Raw genomic sequence first — 18,975 nt, 5'->3', positions numbered from 1 at the left:
CGTCTGGGTGGAGCACTTCTAATGGGACCTCTGGCTCCTGTCTGTGCTTGGAGGAGGTGCACGCTATTGGAAACGCAGGACAACACTGGATTTCTAAGGCAGAGCTGAGCTCTCTTCAAAACTGGACCCTGGATCCTACCTCCCTGCTGGGCAGTTTTGTACCATCCTGTCCCTCCTCCCCCCCTACCCCAGAGGGCCTGCCACCCCACACCCCAAATATCTTGAGAGGGGCCAACCCTTGGTTTCTTGCTTGAGAGGTCAGGAGAATTAAGATGCGGAGACCCAAATTCATCGCCAATCAGACTGCTAAGAACCGGCCATTCAGGGCTACCCCCAGCCTCCTGGGATTAGTGGTTAGACACTGAAATTTAGGGACACCTAGATTGTTTCTAGCTTCACCACTGACCTGCTGCGTGGCTTTGGGAGTAATCAAGGCCTATACTGGCAAGAGCCTTCAATAAGTGAGGCAGCCAAAGAGCTGGGGCTGAATCAGCCTGTTTCTGATGTGCCACGTGATGCCAGCAGCACGGCCAACTGGGTGCTCAGCATCTCCAAAAAACAGGTTCTAGGTGTCTAAAAATGGGCCCCCAAGAATGGACACAGACAGAACTGGTGAATACTTGGAAATTTCAAAGTGGAGGAGGGGAACCCGCCATGCCTCAGTTTGTTCATCTGTAAAATGGAGAGGAGAATATTCTATCTACATCACAGGGGAGTCGAGGGTGAATTAACAATTAACAGCACTCCAGGAGCCTCAGGTAGAAACAATTCTTCATCATCTCCCTGTGCTTGTGCCCCGCTCCGTCAAACACTAAGCCTTTGAAATGCTGCCTAACAACGGGACAGAGACAAACCAACTCATTGCACACAGACCCCCACTCCCCAAACAGCATTCTGCTAACCAAAGCTCCCTTGTGCTTTCAATTAGACACACACATTTCCCTCCCTTCCTGCCTTATGCAGCTGTGTCAAGTTGTTATCCTGGAGGCTGGCTGAGCTAAGAGATCCCTGTGCATGACAGCTTGGGAAGTGCTTTGGGATGCTTCAGGGTGAGCGTCACTGTATCAGTTAAGACAATATAATTACGTGCCCTAGGACTTTAGCCACCTAGGAAACAAGACCCCCTGCCAGGTGCTCACTATCTTTACTGCCAAGCAGCTCCCTGGACCACTGCTGCTAGCGGTGCTAGGGAGACCCACGCCGGCAGCCGCAAACTGCTGCCATTCAGCTCTTTCCCTCCATCGTGCGGTCTCAGCCAGAGGCGAGCGTTCGCAGGCCTGCCGAGAACGTCCTCGTGTGTCACATGCTGCCATGCCACCTTAGCAAATAACCAGCCTGCCTCAGCTGCAGACAAGGGGGCTGGAACAATTTGTATAGTGGGGGTGCTGAGATCCAATGAACCAAACTGGAAACTCTGTATATAATGGAAACCACTTCAAGCCGGGGGAGGGGGGGGCGGGGGCAGCACCCCTAGTTCCAGCACCTATAGCTGGAGGAGGCATACAAGCGGATTGGTGGACCAGCCACTTAAATCCTGGCCAACGGCCACTGCTGGATGGAGAACAATTGAAGCAGGGCTCTGCGTGGCATGGCACATGCTAGGCGCCATACAACAGACATAAGCAGACCCAGGCACTCACTGAGATCTTGGCCAGTGCACTGTAGAGTAGATGTTTATCAGCTTAGCAAAGGACAGGCAGGAGGACAAGGATTTACGCCACCTCCCCTTCTATCAGCCATGGGAGTGGACAACGCAAATGATAGAGAGCAGCACCTCAGCCCCGAGGGCAGCTTGCCCAAGCATTAACCGTTCAACTGGGTCTGGGAGAGGGTCACCATTGCAGCCACCCCACATCAGGCTGTGACCACATTAGCTCTCACCCGCCCAGAGGGAACGACCCCAGACAGTGCTCAGATGGGCAGAGTCAGGGCTGAGGCAGAGCTGGTACTGTAAGAGAGAGCATCTCGCAGATAAAAGCAAAACGGAGGTCCAGACCACCACTTGGGCATTAAGGATGCAGCTTTCACAAAAGTAAGGGTGCTAATTGTGGTGTCCTGGCCAAACTGTAACTTGGGCAATTACAGGTGGCCTACCCACAACTCACTTGGCAGTTTCAACTGGACATATTCCTCACTGCTTCTCCTACATAAACCTGCTGTTTACCATTGCTGCCTTGACGATGAGTTCCACCCCAGAGTCAGCTGCATTTCACCAGCAAGTGACAGATATTACTGAAAATATGCCTAGACAAAGAAGTTATACAGACATATTATATGCTGTGCCAAATTAATTCCTGACCTCAGCGACGCTACACCAGGGATGAACTGGGGCCATGATATTTGACAGTGCTTTTCAGCCTTGGGATGAAAGACACTATACAACACAGACTTTAGACATGGAAAGATGTAGCAAGTCCTGTCTCATCCAGGTAACACCCACTCTCATTCAGGGGAGGATTGCACCTGATAGCAAGTTTTCTTTTGTTCTGTCCAGTCTAAATTTAAGAGTCCCAAGAAACGAGGCTGCTACATCATCCCTTGAAAGATGATTCCACAGCTGGATCCATCTGAAAGGCTGGAAATTTCCCCCATCCCAACATTCAGCCTAAATATCGCCCATCTCAATTCCATCCCTCACTGCCAACAACGTACCTAGTAATGCTACTGTTTATTATAATCAAACTCCAACCCTTTAACTTTGAGACCCAGCTGCTAACCAGCACCCGCTCGGTTGGCTGGGAAAAGGAAAAAGCAAAACAAAACACCACAAACATACATAAAAAAACCCCACAACTGCCCAGCTACTTCCCATGCTATCCAATATCGACAAAAGCTCCTGCCAGCAGAAACAGTGCCAGATCAATAGTGCATCTAATTAGAACATTTAATTACTTCCATTGTTCATTCGTTCATTGCTTCCCCAACCAGATCACTAGAAAAACCAGCAGCGCCCCCCTCAGTATTCCAGCCCCTTCATACTCCACCGGGATAGTGGCTCCAAGACCCCGCCAAGATATGCATGATTAGTAAACAGTCTGTGTTTCCCCCTTCCCAGCTCCAGCCTCCCTCCTGGTCTTGACATACGCTCCTTGCTTTAGACACTTTTCCGTGGGCGCACACCTGACTGCCTCTGTCAAAGCCAGAAATGCTTTCCACTAGCACTAACTGCAACAAACAAGATTAGTCAATTACAAAGGGATGTGTCATTAAAAATGCACCCTCAGCTTCCCCCCTTTGGGCATGTAATGAAGTGGCTCGCTCTCTCCCTGTCAAGATGCAGCTCCCTTCTAGACCCTGGACACAAAAAGAATCAAAGCTAAAAATACCCTCTGGTTGTCGCTACCATGGCACCTGGCACACAGTGAAATGGGGGGAGGGGAGAAGTGGGGGGTTATGAATGTGTTTCAAACCCCTACTGAAGCTTCAAAATGCTGTTTGATCACTCCTTGTTTACCTAAAATTTCAAAAGGAGAAAAAAACCAAACAAACATTCCCTTTGTGCAGCAGAGACAGACGACTCCACCCTGCGCATTTTCCTTCCTGTCTGATGCTCACTGAGATGCCAGCACATGCATCCTAGATCCCCCTGCTAGACAGCATACAGGGGAGGGGGAGGCGGAGGCGATAGGGAGAGAGGTGAGTTAAAAGAGGGCATTGGTTTACTTTTGCAAAGATTAAGGTCACAATCGGTTCAGATCTGGGATTCATTTTGTGCAAGACCTCCCTACATGCTGTGTGGTCCAAGGTTTTACAAGGTCTCCCATACCATACACAGGCATGTTAGTCTGTCCTACAAATTTTGGAGAACAGACCGTGAGACAGAAGCAGAGCAGCAAGAAAAGGCAGAGACCTGCTGGATCATGGTAGAGTCTACTGACATCCAAGGGCAGGGCACTTGCCCCGAAAGAGGATGGATCAGATATTCTATTAAACTGCCATCACATCTCATCTTAGCGGAAAGGCCAAGAGTCCTAGTAAAGCTGCTGACCTGATGAGATTTGTGGAGCTCACACTTTACATTCATTTGTCTTGTGTTTTAACACAATGGGGCCGCCGTGGTGCCCTTTATCTAGGGCTCTGGATTGCCATGCAGGGGACCTGGGGGCCATTTCCAATCCTGGTCTCTCACTCCCGAAGCAGGTCTAGGGACAAGGAGAGCTGCAGATGCAGCCCCAGGCATGGATAAGCCCCAGACAGAATCCAGTCTTGTCCTTCGTGGTCAGAAGGCTGGTGGCCTCAAAGGGAAGGGCTGCATTGGTGGGGCTCAAATGAGGCAAGTGAAATAACAGCATGAAACAGCAGAGCTAGAAGTTAGCTCTCCAGAGCTCACGGTCGCAGATGACCTGCCCTAGCTACAAGGCTCTGCCCACCATACCCCATCCTCTCTGGCCCTAAACCAGAGCACCCCTATAACATTTGCCATGCTGTAGTTAATCCTCACTAGCATGTATTATCCCCATTTTATATTGAGGGGAAACTGAGGCGTTTACAACAAGTCAGCATCAGAGCTAGGATTAGAGCTCAAGAGTTACTGGCTCTCAGGGCTGTGTTCAACCCACTGGCCCACATTCCCTGTCTGCTAAAGGCAAGTGTGCCTTGGCTCCTGGCCCAGCTGTACTATAGCTCAGCCTAAGCGCTCGTCATAGTGCGTTCCCAAGTGCCTGGGAATGCTTCACTCCCACAGATGGGACCAGAACAAAAGATGCTGGTAGAATCATAGAAGATTAGGGTTGGAAGAGACCTCAGGAGATCATCTAGCCCAACCCCCTGCTCAAAGCAGGAACAACACCAACTAGATCATCCCAGCCAGGGCTTTGTCAAGCCTGACCTTAAAAATATCTAAGGAAGGAGATTCCACCACCTCCCTAGGTAACCCATTCCAGTGCTTCACCACCCTCCTCGTGAAATACTGTTTCCTAATATCCAACCTAGACCTCCCCCACTGCAACTTCAGACCATTGCTCCTTGTTATGTCATCTGCCACCACTGAGAACAGCCGAGCTCCATCCTCTTTGGAACCCCCCTTCAGGTAGTTGAAGGCTGCTATCAAATCCCCCCTCATTCTTCTCTTCTGCAAACTAAATAAGCCCAGTTCCCTCAGCCTCTCCTTATAAGTCATGTGCCCCAGCCCCCTAATCATTTTCATTGCCCTCCGTTGGCCTCTCTCCAATTTGTCCACATCCCTTCTGTAGTGGGGGACCCAAAACTGGAAACAATACTCCAGGTGTGGCCTCACTAGTGCTGAATAGAGGGGAATAATCACTTCCCTCGATCTGCTGCCAATGCTCCTACGAATACAGCCCAATATGCTGTTGGCCTTCTTGGCAACAAGGGCACACTGCTGACTCATATCCAGCTTCTTGTCCACTGTAATCCCCAGGTCCTTTTCTGCAGAACTGCTGCTTAGCCAGTCGGTCCCCAGCCTGTAGCGGTGCATGGGATTCTCCCTTCCTAAGTGCAAGACTCTGCACTTGTCCTTGTTGAATCACACCAGATCTCTTTTGGCCCAATCCTCCAATTTGTCTAGGTCACTCTGGACCCTATCCCTACCCTCCAACGTATCTACCTCTCCCCCCAGCATAGTGTCATCTGCGAATTTGCTGACAGTGCAATTCATCCCATCATCCACATTATTAATAAAGATGTTGAACAAAACCAGCCCCAGGACCGACCCTTAGGGCACTCTGCTTGATACAGGCTGTCAAATGGACATCAAGCCGTTGATCACTACCTGTTGAGCCCGACAATCTAGCCAGCTTTCTATCCACCTGGTATCATGCTCCACCCTTGCAGACGAGACATCTGCTGCCAGACACTCAGAGGTATAGCTCCCTGGCATCCCGCTCCGCTCCCAAGGGGATGCTGTGCCAAAGCAAGGAGAGGTGCAGTAGCCCAGGTGGGAGAGCCAGCTGCTGATCCCTTTTATTGTGTGTTCTCGTGCTCAGGTCTCAGACAACGCAACAGCTCTCAGCTCAGGATTTAAAGGGGTGGGTGAGTGGGGATTTACGCCATGACTGAAACATTGTAATGCTCCCCTGCAATCACTCCCTAACACCAATAATCCGGATATAGCTACCAGCCGCCCCTGGAGTCAGCCCCAGCCCTGTCCAGCAAGGCACAGCCCTGAACAGGACAGGCTCCCAGCCATTTCCTTCCAGCACTGAAAATGCTCTTCAGGTTTCCCCTTAAAAGTCTTACACTTCTATTTTTCCCCTCCATGACTACAATGAAAACCCGCTGACTCAGAGACACCTGACTGCTCCAACGAGAACAATAGGCCGCTCGGCCGAAGCGGTCACGTTCTCTGGGGGAGCACGTTTTTAGACGTTGTATTAGAGTAGCATATTGGTAACTGTATATGTGTGTGTTCACGCAGATGAGCACGGGGAGGCTTCCCATACGATGGGGTTGAGGAATCTTCTCTGACCCATGCCTCCTTGACTGGGGAAAGGGACAGGCACTATAGCAAAACCTAATATAGAGAGATAGGCCAGCTCAACTCCCATCTTGGATCTGCTATGAAACCAAAAGTCATATTACAAGTGACAGCATTTCCATCTAAGCTCTGCCCACTCCCCAATCATTATAGTATCAGAGATCCTCACAAGCAATGAGATATTACCACTGTACAGATGGAGAAACAGAGGCACGGGGACAACACCTTCCAGGGAGCCTGTGTGGGAACCGAACCCAGCTCTCACCCAGTACCTTACCCTCAAAGCCATCCTTACTAATGTCCTAACAATTCATATTCTAGCTTGAGGAGGAGATTTCCCAAGGCACAAATGGAAGTTCGGTGCCCCAGTACCCTGAGTGCATTTGAAAACCTCCTAATGGACCAGCACACTGCAGCAACACAAATGCAAGTCGCAGCATTTGGGAATAATAGTAGGGTGACCAGATGTCCCAATTTTATAGGAACAGTCCCAATATTTGGAGCTTTTTCTTTTATAGGCACCTATTACCCACCCCCGTCCCGATTTTTCACACTTGCTATCCGGTCACCCTAAATACTAGTTTATTATTATTTTAGTCCACAGAGGACTAGAAAATGCTTGTTATTGCTACTCCGCTCACCCCAAGATATGACGGCTATTATCTCAATCAGAGAGAAATTTAAGAGGTTCAGAAAGAAAGAGATTTTCCTCTCCCTGGGCTGAAGGCCAGCAGAGTGGATCTGCAATGTCACCACACGATCGAGAACGGCACTCACAGGGAGGATCATACCTCAGCCACGACTGCAAGTGGATAGCAGATTCACAGACAAGCAGCACAGTCCACCAGCCTCTTGAGCCATGGTGTCAAACCACAGCTCCCCCAAGACAGATGTGCTCCCGCCACACTCCTAAGGAGTGGGAGCTCTGCTTTGCTATTTATGGTAATAGCTCATTTCATGCCTTCATTACCACCTGAAGTTGCTGTTAAAGCTCTAAACACAACACATTGGTTGTAAACAGAAAAGACAAATGCCCCCACTACCAGCAACTGCCCCAGTGGCAAGGGGACACAGGGGAGGCCCGTGCTAGGTGCAAAGATAAGAGGCCTTGCTGGGGCGACATAGGGGAGGCGACATTTGTAATGCTACACAGAGCTTGCATCCCGATGGGGACTAGCATGAGAGCCAGGGCATGGTGGATGGGTGGGGGGGAGAGAGAGAGAGAGAGAGAGAGAGATCTTCTGCAAGCCGTGTGTGTGTAAGGAGGGGAGAGGGAAGGGAAGCTTTGGGAGTAGGAACGTCAACAGCAAATTTGGCACATGCCATTACAATCAAGAGTTGGCACAGAGCCTGCAGCACAGTCCCTGTTCTTGCTGCTGGGGTCCAAAGTCAGCATTGGGCAGAGTCTACAAAGCATCGGTCTCATTTGAGAGCATAGGCACTCGCACCAGGAAGTTACCTATGTAAACAAACAGGCTCCAGTCCAGTGACCACATGAGATCAAGGCCTCCCTATTCAGAGAAAGTTCCCCAGTGCTAGCTCTCTCCCCTGAACCTGCCCCATTTCTCCTCAGCACACATTGATCAACCTTATCTAGTTTGAAAAGGACAAAGAAACACCACAGCGAGTGGCTAAAACAATTCCCTGCATGCACAGTCACACTACAGCCCGCGTACGAGAGGGAATGGGATCTGACAGGTACAGAGCTCTCCAGCAGGTTGCAGTGAGGCAAAACACAAAGAAATAGGTTTACATGCTCAATCCAGCATAGACGCATCACTCGTGTGTGTGGGTGTATGTATACACACACACACACACACACACACACACACACACCCCACCATGGATATGGACATTAACACATGCATAAGCAGGTGGCCACTCTGGACTACAGCTCCCTTAGATAGCTGAGAGGGGTAAAGCCACCAGAGAGAAAGAGCAATCATTTAGGGCACCCCAATGGGCATATCTCAGACTAATAATATACGTAACAGGTCTCTAGCTCTTTATAGCTTTGAAGCTGAAATACATTAAGCAAATCTAATGCGAGAAAATTGAGGAAAAGGAATATTTATGCTGAAGATCAGGGAAAAGCATCTTTATGGTGAGATTGATTAGATCATGGAACAATTTCTCCAAGGAAATGGGGAAAGCCACTCCTCTGGGGAGGTTTGAAACTAGACTGGGAAAAGGTCCAGAGAATAGACCGTAAGGAGCTAGCTCCCACCAACCACTAGATGGTCTAATAAAGCTTTTCCATCTCTAACTTCCATGATATATTGTATAAATTAAAGAGCACACTCAATCCGTTCTTTGCTCAGGAAAGAGCCCATAATTTCAAATATTGAGGGAAGCATTAGAAACGCAAGAGGGGAGAAATGTCGTGGTGGAAATAATCCATCTTGTAAATGCACCAATGGTAAAGGAAGGGGACTCGCAAAGTCCCACACCTTTGCACAATCTCCCATATAATCAGACAATTAAGAAAGTGTGAAGCTTTATTATACCTCCAGAGCCTACCTCTTGCCATCTGACGATATTCCAAAAATAACCCTGGAAATATGCAGAGATCCATTCCAAGTTGTTCCTGGCTCCCTGCACACTCTCCTCTAATGTATATTATCCTCCTGACATCAACACTCCTGCAATCAAACATTATTAAGGGCAAAACAGCAGTTCCAATTTCAGAGGAATTCCTGTGGTCAGATTTCCCCCCTAGAATTCCCTAATCTGAGCCTGATCCTAAATTCCTTAGGCACCCTGGCTTGTACTTTCCAGTGGGGCTCCAGAATCATACACATTTTTCACCCCCATTTGCAGTTTATTGTTTGGCTGTGGGATTTATTTAAACCCTCAGCTGCCAGAGACTCTGGGACTGCCAGAGACTAGCCTTAACTGTTGTGGACAGCCACATCAAAAAGAGCACTGGCTTCTCCAGAGCGTAGTGTAGAAGAATTGGTGCGGGTGCATGGGGAACTCTTCTTACAAATCAACAACTGTGAGCATAACAAAGCCTTAGAGAGATCAGAGCCTTGAGGCCCAATTCTGCTCCCATCTAAGAAGGTGGCAAAACATACCCAACTGTTTCATGGCTGCAAGATCAAACCCCCCATGTTTCAACTGCAAATGCACTGGGGGAGAGGGATCATGTCTTGCTATCCCCTGATACGTGTACATACTCCCACCCCTGTACAAAGCTGTGGGAAAATAAACTGTGTTTAAAACTTTTTGTGCACATTACAGGAAACCAATTCAGAGGCATCTAAGAAATTACAGGTGATGGCACAGAGAGTGTTCATATCACAGGAGGAGCAGAGATCTGGGCGTGGTGGCCCAGCCTTGCTCCAGACTGACAGATCTGCTAGTATTTCAGTGCCTCCCAGCTCTCTGAAGGGGAAGAGATGTCATAGCCGTCCGACCTTGGCAGAGGGGAGAGGCCCTGACAGATCATTTGCTTAGTATATATTTAAAAAAACAAAAAAAAAAACAAAAAAAAACGCCATTCCCCATGAAAGGTTTCTCTGCCTTCCTGGCTGGCTCACCACTCCCCTTTCCTCCCTGCTCCACTGGGTGTGTCACTAAGGAAACCAAATCAGGTAGGTTTGAGCTGGCCATGCCCAGAAACTTTCAGCACCAACAAGTCTTCTATGGACTGCCGTTTAGCCCACCCCAGGGGGAATTTTCCCTGATGCTTGTTCCTCCCCTTTCCTTCCCCAGTGTAGGTTCCCTCCAGCTCCTCAGTCCTCAGACAACGCCAAATACACACACACGCCTGCAGTTTGATCTCTGCTCTGACACAGAGCAAAATGTGTGTGTGTGCGCGCATGTGAGCGGCAACCAGAACAAGCTGCGTCTCCCCTTCATTTTGTTCTCTCCCAAGTGTCTTGCCCGCCACCTCCGAGCCCAGACCTGAGCGGATCCGTTCCCGGTTAGAGCATTCCCCATGATCTGGGGGAAGGGAGAGGGTAGCTATGAGAAATGTGTCAGCTACCATTTCGGCGGTGGGGGAAGGCAGGGAGTCTGAGGGGACCTGAGCCTTCAAACCAGGAGATCAGGAGGGAACGCGCCGGATCTGTGCCCCCAGGAATGGACGCCCCTCCGAACCAAGATTGCCCCTCTCTCCTTAGCGTGCAATAGCGAGTGGCAGGCTGGCGGGGGAAGAAAGGAACACACCCCTCCCCAGCGGGCACTCGGAGGGGAAAAGATGGGGAATTTTGCACAGGCAACATGCAAGGCGGGGGGGGGGGGTGTAAATGTGATGGCGAAATCACAAGCAGGCCACCTGGACGCGGCTGCACCTAGGGCATGGGGGGGGCACCGAGCAGACATTGCAAGGAGAGGGGATATTCGGAGGCAGACACACACGCTCGCACACCCCCGCACGGCCCCAGAAACACCCACCCCGCGGGTTTTGCAAGCCAGGCCACCGAGGGGCCGCAGATCCGAACGGAGGCTGCAGCCCGCGTCCGTGGGGCTAGAGCCCCGGCTGGGGCGGCGGCTGCGGTCCCAAGCGTGCAGGGCCCCGGGGAGGTGCAAGCAGGGGCCCCCCGCTCACCTGGCTGGCTGGCTGGCTGGTCCGGAGTCAGGCTGTGCAGGGAGCGGCTCAGCAGCGGCATCCCAAGCTCCGCGCCGCCTCGCTCTCCGCCCGCTTCCAGCGACGCGGCCGCTTCCCCGCCCTGCAGCGGGACAAATCGCTCGGCAAGCGGCGGCGGGGCGGGGAGGAATGGGAGGGCTGGGAGCGCAGGCTGCAGCCCGGCGGGCGAGAGGGGAGGGGCGGACCCAGCCTCCGCACGGAGGGGGGGACGCCGCCGCCGGCGGGGAAGGGGAAGAGGCTCCGGCAGCCCACCGAGAGCTAGGGCTGGCCCCTCGCCTCGCCCTGCCCGCAGCCAGGTGGGGAGCGGCGCTGCCTTGCTACAGCAAGCGGGGCTGGCGAGCCTGGGCCCCCGGGCAGATCTGCCCAGGCACCAGCGCCCCAAGGCCACATCCAACGCCGGTCACGGTCCCGCTCCCTGGCCGCAGGCACCCGCTGGACCGGCCCAGAATGGGGGCTGAGCTGTGTTGGGGTAGCGCCTGGGGGCCCAAGTGCTGCCAACATGGAAGGAGCAGCTAGCACCTGTGCAGCAGAACAAGTGGCCACCCCATCAGGCGTTGGGGTTTAATCCTCCCTAATGGAGCCGCTGTCCCTGGGACCCGCAAGCAGCAGGCTTGTCCCCGGCGCTGCTACGGCTGGGCAAGCAGCAAAGACGTGGGGGATCCAGCTTCCACATTTTGGATGGGGGCGTTTTCACACACCTCCAGTTTTCTTCGCTTCTTGCAACCCTTCGCCGCAGTGCAGTGAGTCTTCCTCCCGCACGGATTCCCGGGGAAGGCATTTCAGGCCCCCCAGCCCACATCTGTGGAAGAAACGAAATTTAAAAGGGTAGTTTGTGAAGGTTACATCACCCAGTGAGCGAATGGAAACTTTGCATGTGCCCTCGGCACCCAATCGCCAGGCTCCAACTGCACTGTCCCCCTGGATCCTCACTACAAACAATCCAGAGGCCTAGGCATGTAGGTAGGGGGAAAAAACATTGCCTTGCGTTTGTCCAGCACCTGGCACAATGCAGTCCTGAGCCATGACTAGGGACACCTAGACACTGCTGCAACACAATAACAACAGTATCAACAAAAGTGTCCAGACTGGGGAAGTGTTGCAATGTGCTAATAGCCCACTGGCAAATGCGGGGAGAGGGGAAAGGCTAATCCCACACAACAAATTCAACCAGCCTTGACCAACACCTGCTGTCAAGAGAGGGACAGGAGATTATCTGCATCACACACAAGCTACCTTTCATTTAGGATTTGGCTCTCTTTTTTTTTCCCTGTCTTTGTTTCTGTCAATAATCCTTTCTGGGCTTAGTTCTGCATTTCTATCTAGGGCTGACTTTAAGGGCCTATTCTCAGTAATCAGTTCTATCAGGATCACATTGGATTCCAGGGAGACTATTTTTCAGTGTAGCAGCCGTGTTAGTCTGTATTCGCAAAAAGAAAAGGAGTACTTGTGGCACTTTAGAGATTAACAAATTTATTTGAGCTTAAGCTTTCATGAGCTACAGCTCACTTCATCGGATGCATGCAGTGTAAAATAAAGTGGGGAGATTTTATATACACAGAGAACATGAAACAATGGGTGTTACCATACACACTGTAACGAGAGTGATCAGGTAAGGTGAGCTGTTACCAGCAGGAGAGAAAAAAAACTTTTTGTAGTGATAATCAAGGTGGGCCATTTCCAGCAGTTGACAAGAATCTGTGAGGAACAGTGCGGGGGGGCGGGGGGAATAAACATGGGGAAATAGTTTTACTTTGTGTAATGACACATCCACTCCGAGTCTTTATTCAAGCCTAATGTAGTGGTGTCCAGTTTGCAAATTAATTCCAATTCAGCAGTCTCTCGTTGGAGTCTGTTTTTGAAGGTTTTTTTGTTGAAGAACTGTGACTTTAAGTTCTGTAATCGAGTGACCAGAGAGATTGACATGTTCTCCGACTGGTTTTTAAATGTTATAATTCTTGACGTCTGATTTGTGTCCATTTATTCTTTTACGTAGAGACTGTCCAGTTTGGCCAATGTACATGGCAGAGGGGCATTGCTGGCACATGATGGCATATATCACGTTGGTAGATGTGCAGGTGAACGAGCCTCTGATAGTGTGGCTGATGTGATTTGGCCCTACGATGGTGTCCCCTGAATAGATATGTGGACACAGTTGGCATTGGGCTTTGTTGCAAGGATAGGTTCCTGGGTTAGTGTTTTTGTTGTGTGGTGTGTGGTTGCTGGTGAGTATTTGCTTCAGGTTGGGGGGCTGTCTGTAAGCAAGGACTGGCCTGTCTCCCAAGATCTGTGAAAGTGATGGGTCGTCCTTCAGCATAGGTTGTAGATTCTTGATGATGCGTTGGAGCGGTTTTAGTTGGGGGCTGAAGGTGATGGCTAGTGGCGTTGTGTTATTTTCTTTGTTGGGCCTGTCCTGGAGGAGGTGACTTCTGGGTACTCTTCTGGCTCTGTCAGTCTGTTTCTTCACTTCAGCAGGTGGGTATTGTAGTTGTAAGAACGCTCGATAGAGATCTTGTAGGTGTTTGTCTCTGTCTGAGGGGTTGGAGCAAATGCAGTTGTATCGTAGAGCTTGGCTGTAGACAATGGATCGTGCGGTGTGGTCTGGATGAAAGCTGGAGGCATGTAGGTAAGTATAGCGGTTAGTAGGTTTCTGGTATAGGGTGGTGTTTAAGCGATGGTCACATAAGCCTTCTTTCACATCTATAATTGGGGAACACAGCCCATTTGCTTGACAAAAATCAAAGAAAGGATCAAGTGTGTTTTGTTTTAAGGCAGCAGATACAAAAAGACACTTGTTGGGTTACATAATTTACGAACAAGCATTACTCTAACACCAGTTACTGGTCTTAGCTTCTTCGAGCTGGGCTGCTACCTCCACAGAGGTGAGTGACTTCCTGTAACAATGCATTATGCAATATTTGGAAGGACTATTGGTAGGCAGCAGCTATTTTATTTCTGGTGAACTCAGAGAAGAATGCTCTAACGACAGCTCAAGGGAGGTAGAGGATCAGACAAAGATTAGACCCAATTGGATGTGGTATTTAAATGTATGTCCATTTCTATACAAATCCAATGTTGGCCTCAGACTCCTGACACATTGCCAGCGTGGCACTAGGTGTCACCAAAGGAGTGGGGCCTCATCTACACCCTATTATGAATAATAGCTGCTGGGAACAGACACAGCCAGTAAGGCCCTAGCTACATTACTGGAGTAAGCTGTGCTAGCGTAAGCCTTGCTGTGGTCTCATGCAGTGTGTCTACACTAGGGCTTTGCACTGGTGTGACTTGCCTTAATGTGGACAGGGCCTAAATCAGTTCCACACAGAACTATGCAGTTTGCCCCACTGCAAACATGTGCACACCCAGAGGGAATCTGCCATTTAGCTTAACCTAGTGAACAGCCATAGAATCAGCCCCTGACTTCACATTCATGGAGCCACCAGCACACGCTTGAATGAAGCAGGCTTATTTTACTGCTATATAAAATGCCTCCCTTTATTAGTCACACTGAGGCTTTTTCTTTACAGACCACACTCCAGCAGGCAGTACCGGGAACAAAACTAAGCCACATGGTCTAGTGGTTAGAGCCAAGGACCAGGAGCCAAGAGGATACAAGGGTCTAGTCCCCTGCTGAGCTGTTGACTCATTATACAAACTTGGGCAAGTCTTTGCCTCTTTGTGCTTTGTGCCTCAGTCAAACCCAGCTGCGAAGTTGGGTAAATAGCAGAAACTTCATGGAAAGTTCAGATGCTGCATTAGAGCCAAGCCTGAAAGAGCTTTCATCTACAAATAAATTTCAGCTTGCTACTCAAAATTTCTCCCGCAGTCCCCATTGGATATGTTCTTCATTTCGAGCCCTAACCGCTCTTGTGTAGAGTTGCTGTGCACCGTTAAATAGCTGCTGTGTTTTACCCCAGGGGTGGCTGCAATTCAACAGTGAGTGAAGTGATTTGTATGTCACACTTTGCTAAGTTTGCATGAAAGAAAATACAGATTATTATAGCTGGAAGTATACGATACTGCAGCTGCATTCACCTATACTGTATTCTCATGAACTATTATTATCCTTACAATAGAATTTTTATCTGTCAGGCTCTCCAAGGAAAAAAAAATATTTTTTACGGAACTGATGTATATATGCCACACACCAGTGAAAGCTCAGGATCTGCATATGTTAGAAATCACTTTGGGATTTCAAATCAGTCAACGGGTAACCCAACTAGGACAATCACAAATGCAGATTCTTTCCTTGCTACTTTGTGACACACACCTGAGCATGAATTTCTTTAGCAAAGCCATAGATGGCAGTACTTGATGTTCAGCAGATGGAGTTTTTTCAATGATTCCTTCATTCCATTTCTTTCTTTCAAAGGAAACAGACCAAACTGGATTTTCTCTTAATCACTATGGAGTTGAGGAGAGAAGCTCCTGAACAGGTCCAAGGCAGTGTAAACGTACAACAGTGCATGTGCACACACACAGCTCTGTAACAGTCTGCCCACTGAACTGTGGGGAAAGAACTGGACTTGTAAAATAACCATCACTGGCACATGATTTATTGATTACACCCTTCATGTGATGGAATCTCTGCTAGTTATTCCGTGATAGTCACATGAGCCTTCATGCATGCTTATCAAAATACCATTGGAGTAGTGGAAGCAGTGGAGATGGCTAGCATTAGAGAGATTCCATACCAGGTATCATACAGGTGGTTGGAAAATAAGTATTTTATTTTTAAAAAAATTAAAAGAAATGAAAACTTTGGAAAATTGTTATTTCCAAAAGCAGTCCCTTTTCATCAAAACGTATTTTGGACCAAAACTACTGACCAGTTGCAACATATCCTGTAGGAGTGGTCCTCTGCTTGCAACCACTTTTGTTTGGCACCCTAGCTATAGCCTTTATCACAAGCTCCTGGGAAAGATAATTACGCTTTAACAGACGCTGCAGTTCGAATGGAAAATCTTTGCTGGGCCTGCACAATGAAGCTCCCCAGCAGCAGTCTGCAGGCCCAATGTTCATACTGCCGGCTCACCAGGACACCCCAATGAAACCCCCTCGGGGGAGTCAGGCTTTTGTGGTGCAACCAGAACGAAGAGAGTCTCTGGCCAAAGTCCCACATCCAGCAGAACTAGCTTGAAATAATGGCTGAGGAAAAGACCAATACCAATAAGAACAGACAAGTAGGGCTACAAAGCCCAGATGCCCCTCTACCTGAATCTCCAAACACGGAAGGTTTGGTCACTGAGCTCCTGCCAATTCCTCTTCAGGGCCACCATGTTCTTTACATTCCAAGAGGTCCTTCCTTTGCTGTTTGGCTATGTCGTGGTACTGATACTGACTCCCAGAGGTATAAGGCAAGGAAGGCCAGCAACTGCTTCCACCAGTAGCAACCCCTGGGTACATCTCCACATGGAAACCTGCCTGGTGCGAGGAGGCACATGCTGCAGAGAGTGGCTTTTCCTTGGCTCCACCCCCACTCACCTCTGGCCCTGGCCCGTACTGAAGCCAAGGAGCCCCAGCCAGCCATGCACAGTTAGAGCAGAGGCCTGTGTAGGATCTAGGTTAAGGTGGCAGCATGCCATGAAGCTGTGTCCCGGCCCGATTGTCCTTCTCTAGTTTGTGCCCAAGGGAGGTAAGCAGGTGGACTTGTCATGACACTGTTGCATTGGCTCATTGGTATCAGCACAGGCTTCTTGCATTAGCCAGGGCAAATCTGCACGTAGGTGTTTAAAACGGCACTCTGTGTGGCTGATTCACCTCCACTGAATCCAGTGTAACCCCCTTGCCTCCAGTGGAGTTATTCCTGATTTACACCAGCGTGAGAGGGGAGTTGAGTTGGGGGTTCTGTGAACATCCTTGTTTTTCTGACACTAGTAGTACTGTAATTATTTCCCTTTTCTCATTATGTAGCTGTAGTCCCTGGGCGTGGATAGGTCCTGGGTTAGCAGACATCAAAGACAACTGCTTCTCTGCATAGCTGTACTGACTTTCACTCAGTTCCTTCTGTCTTTTTATCATTCCTAATTTCCCCATTAAAAACAATTACCCCTACCGTTTACCATCTTTCACACAAACATTTATGAATTAGTTCTCCTGATACCCATGTTGTGGAGGCACAGCCCAGGTGTGTAATTATTGTTATGAAGCGTTCTTCAACCGAACCTGAAAAACCTCAAGGATGGGGCAGAAGTTGAACTGTGCTTTCATTCTGCTCATTTCCAGTGTGGACACGTGCGCACGGCAGGACAAGATCCTCAGCTCCTGTAAATCAGCATTGTTCCATTGAAGTGAATTCTCAACTACACCAGCTGAGAATCCAGCCCCATATTTTTATCATCATCTGTGACAATACAGGTGGGAACAATACATGCTGTGGGACACACACTAACTGCCTCACTGTACTGCAGTGGGGGTGAGGTATGCTCAGTACCCAGCTGGATTTGCGCTCTGACCAGATCGCCTCCTTTCCACCTATTGACCAGCAGTTTCTATGCTGCAGTCCATCACCGCAGTGGCTGAGCACCCAATGGACACTGATGCAGACAGCCAGCTCAGCAGACCTCGATAGTACTGCCCAGAAAGACCACAGATCCGGTTCGGTGGAGAAGGCACTTGGCCAGGTGTGTCGACGAGGCATGGTATTAGTGCCCTAATGCATGTATGCCTGTGACAATGGACTCAGCTCAGTCAGCAGCAGGTCTTTCTGCTGCCCCCTTGGCTGGACAAAGATGCCCTTTTTGTGACCCCTCTTTCATACACTGATACCCTTCTGAGGTGGTTAGTTACCACCCTACCCCTTGTATCTGTTGGTTCGAACAAAACATCTCCATCCATTATCCTGACCTTATCTTTAGGAGGGGTCAGTGTGTCCCTCCACCATCTTCGGGGAGTGTGTTTACATATAACTTTGCATCAGGGTGTTCTTGTACTACCCTTCTGGAATACCTAGTGCCTAGTACTTCTTAGGAGTGCCTGTTTTTTAACAACACCAGCAATACTGTTGCCAGGTTCATGTACCAGACAGTGAACCTGTAAGCATCTGCTTTGACACAGGGCCTGACTGGTTCACAGCATGGCTTGACTTTGGTTCAGGACATGGCCTAACTTTGTAGTCTAAGGTTTAGGCCTCAGACCCTGCACCAGGCCCAGAGCTCCAGGCTCTCTCTCCTACACATGTAATAGCGCTGGCTGCAGGGGAAACTCACAGCTACCACACACCAACCTCTCTCAGCAGGAGGCGCTGTACGGAAAGGTGCAGGAGCACTAGCTGTGGGAGAACGCACAGCTACTGCAGTCCCAGCCCCTCCCAGCAGGAGGTGCTGTAGGGAATGGTGTAATATTGCTGGCTGTGAGGCCACTCCCAGTTTATAGAAACCACCCAGAAAATCTAAGTGTGCCTGAATCCTTTATTCCCCAACAGCTCCCTGCCAGCAAACCAGGGTTTCTCAGAAAGGGACTCACAGTAGCTGCCCATTCCCACTCCTCGACCAGACAGCGGCCGATAAAGCTCAGCCTTTGAGGTTTCACGTCTGTCTGTTTGCGGCAGGCGGTTATTTTGGGAACCCAAGCCTGAGCTGCCACTAGCGTTGATGCTTTGCGATAACAACCTCTCATGCCTCTCGCTTGTTTGTGCAGGGCATGAAAAGCCTTTTTGTGCAGCTCGGTGAGCCTGTAGCCAGCTGGGAGCTGCAAGGCACTCTGTGCAGCTCAGATCCCCTTCACCCTTGGCATGCTCCCTCCCTGGCAGTTGGGTGCTAGGCTCAGCAGCCAGGCGGCTGAGAGCTGGGAAAGCTCTTTCCAGAGACATTCAGCTCCGGAGAAGGAGAAACTTGGACTCTTACTCCATGTCTGCTATTAAAGGGACATTGTTGGGATAAAAGTCGTTGTGGCCAGATGCCACTTTCTTAGATGACAGTAAATCAGGAGAAACTCCATGAATCTCAGT

The 18,975-nt window shown here is 49.7% G+C and overlaps 1 protein-coding gene across 11 annotated transcripts in view; it reads right to left on the bottom strand.

The window, feature by feature from the left end:
* EPB41L1 (erythrocyte membrane protein band 4.1 like 1) overlaps positions 1-11,824 on the bottom strand; it is a 154,249-nt gene extending 142,425 nt beyond the window's left edge. For 2 of the 11 annotated variants that reach the window (XM_043527458.1, XM_043527459.1), the window contains exon 1: positions 10,992-11,199. The gene's annotated coding sequence lies outside the window, so the exon portion shown is untranslated. Of the gene's footprint in view, positions 1-10,991; positions 11,518-11,728 lie in introns of those variants that run through there. The other 9 variants (XM_043527452.1, XM_043527455.1, XM_043527456.1 and 6 more) reach the window with 7 other exon arrangements.
* Positions 11,825-18,975: the final 7,151 nt, after the last annotated feature.

Source organism: Chelonia mydas, chromosome 13 (genome assembly GCF_015237465.2).
Source record: "Chelonia mydas isolate rCheMyd1 chromosome 13, rCheMyd1.pri.v2, whole genome shotgun sequence".
Taxonomy (NCBI): Eukaryota; Metazoa; Chordata; order Testudines; family Cheloniidae; genus Chelonia; species Chelonia mydas.
The sequence above is the reverse complement of the archived record's forward strand: the minus strand, read 5'-3'. Positions and strand labels throughout refer to the sequence as shown.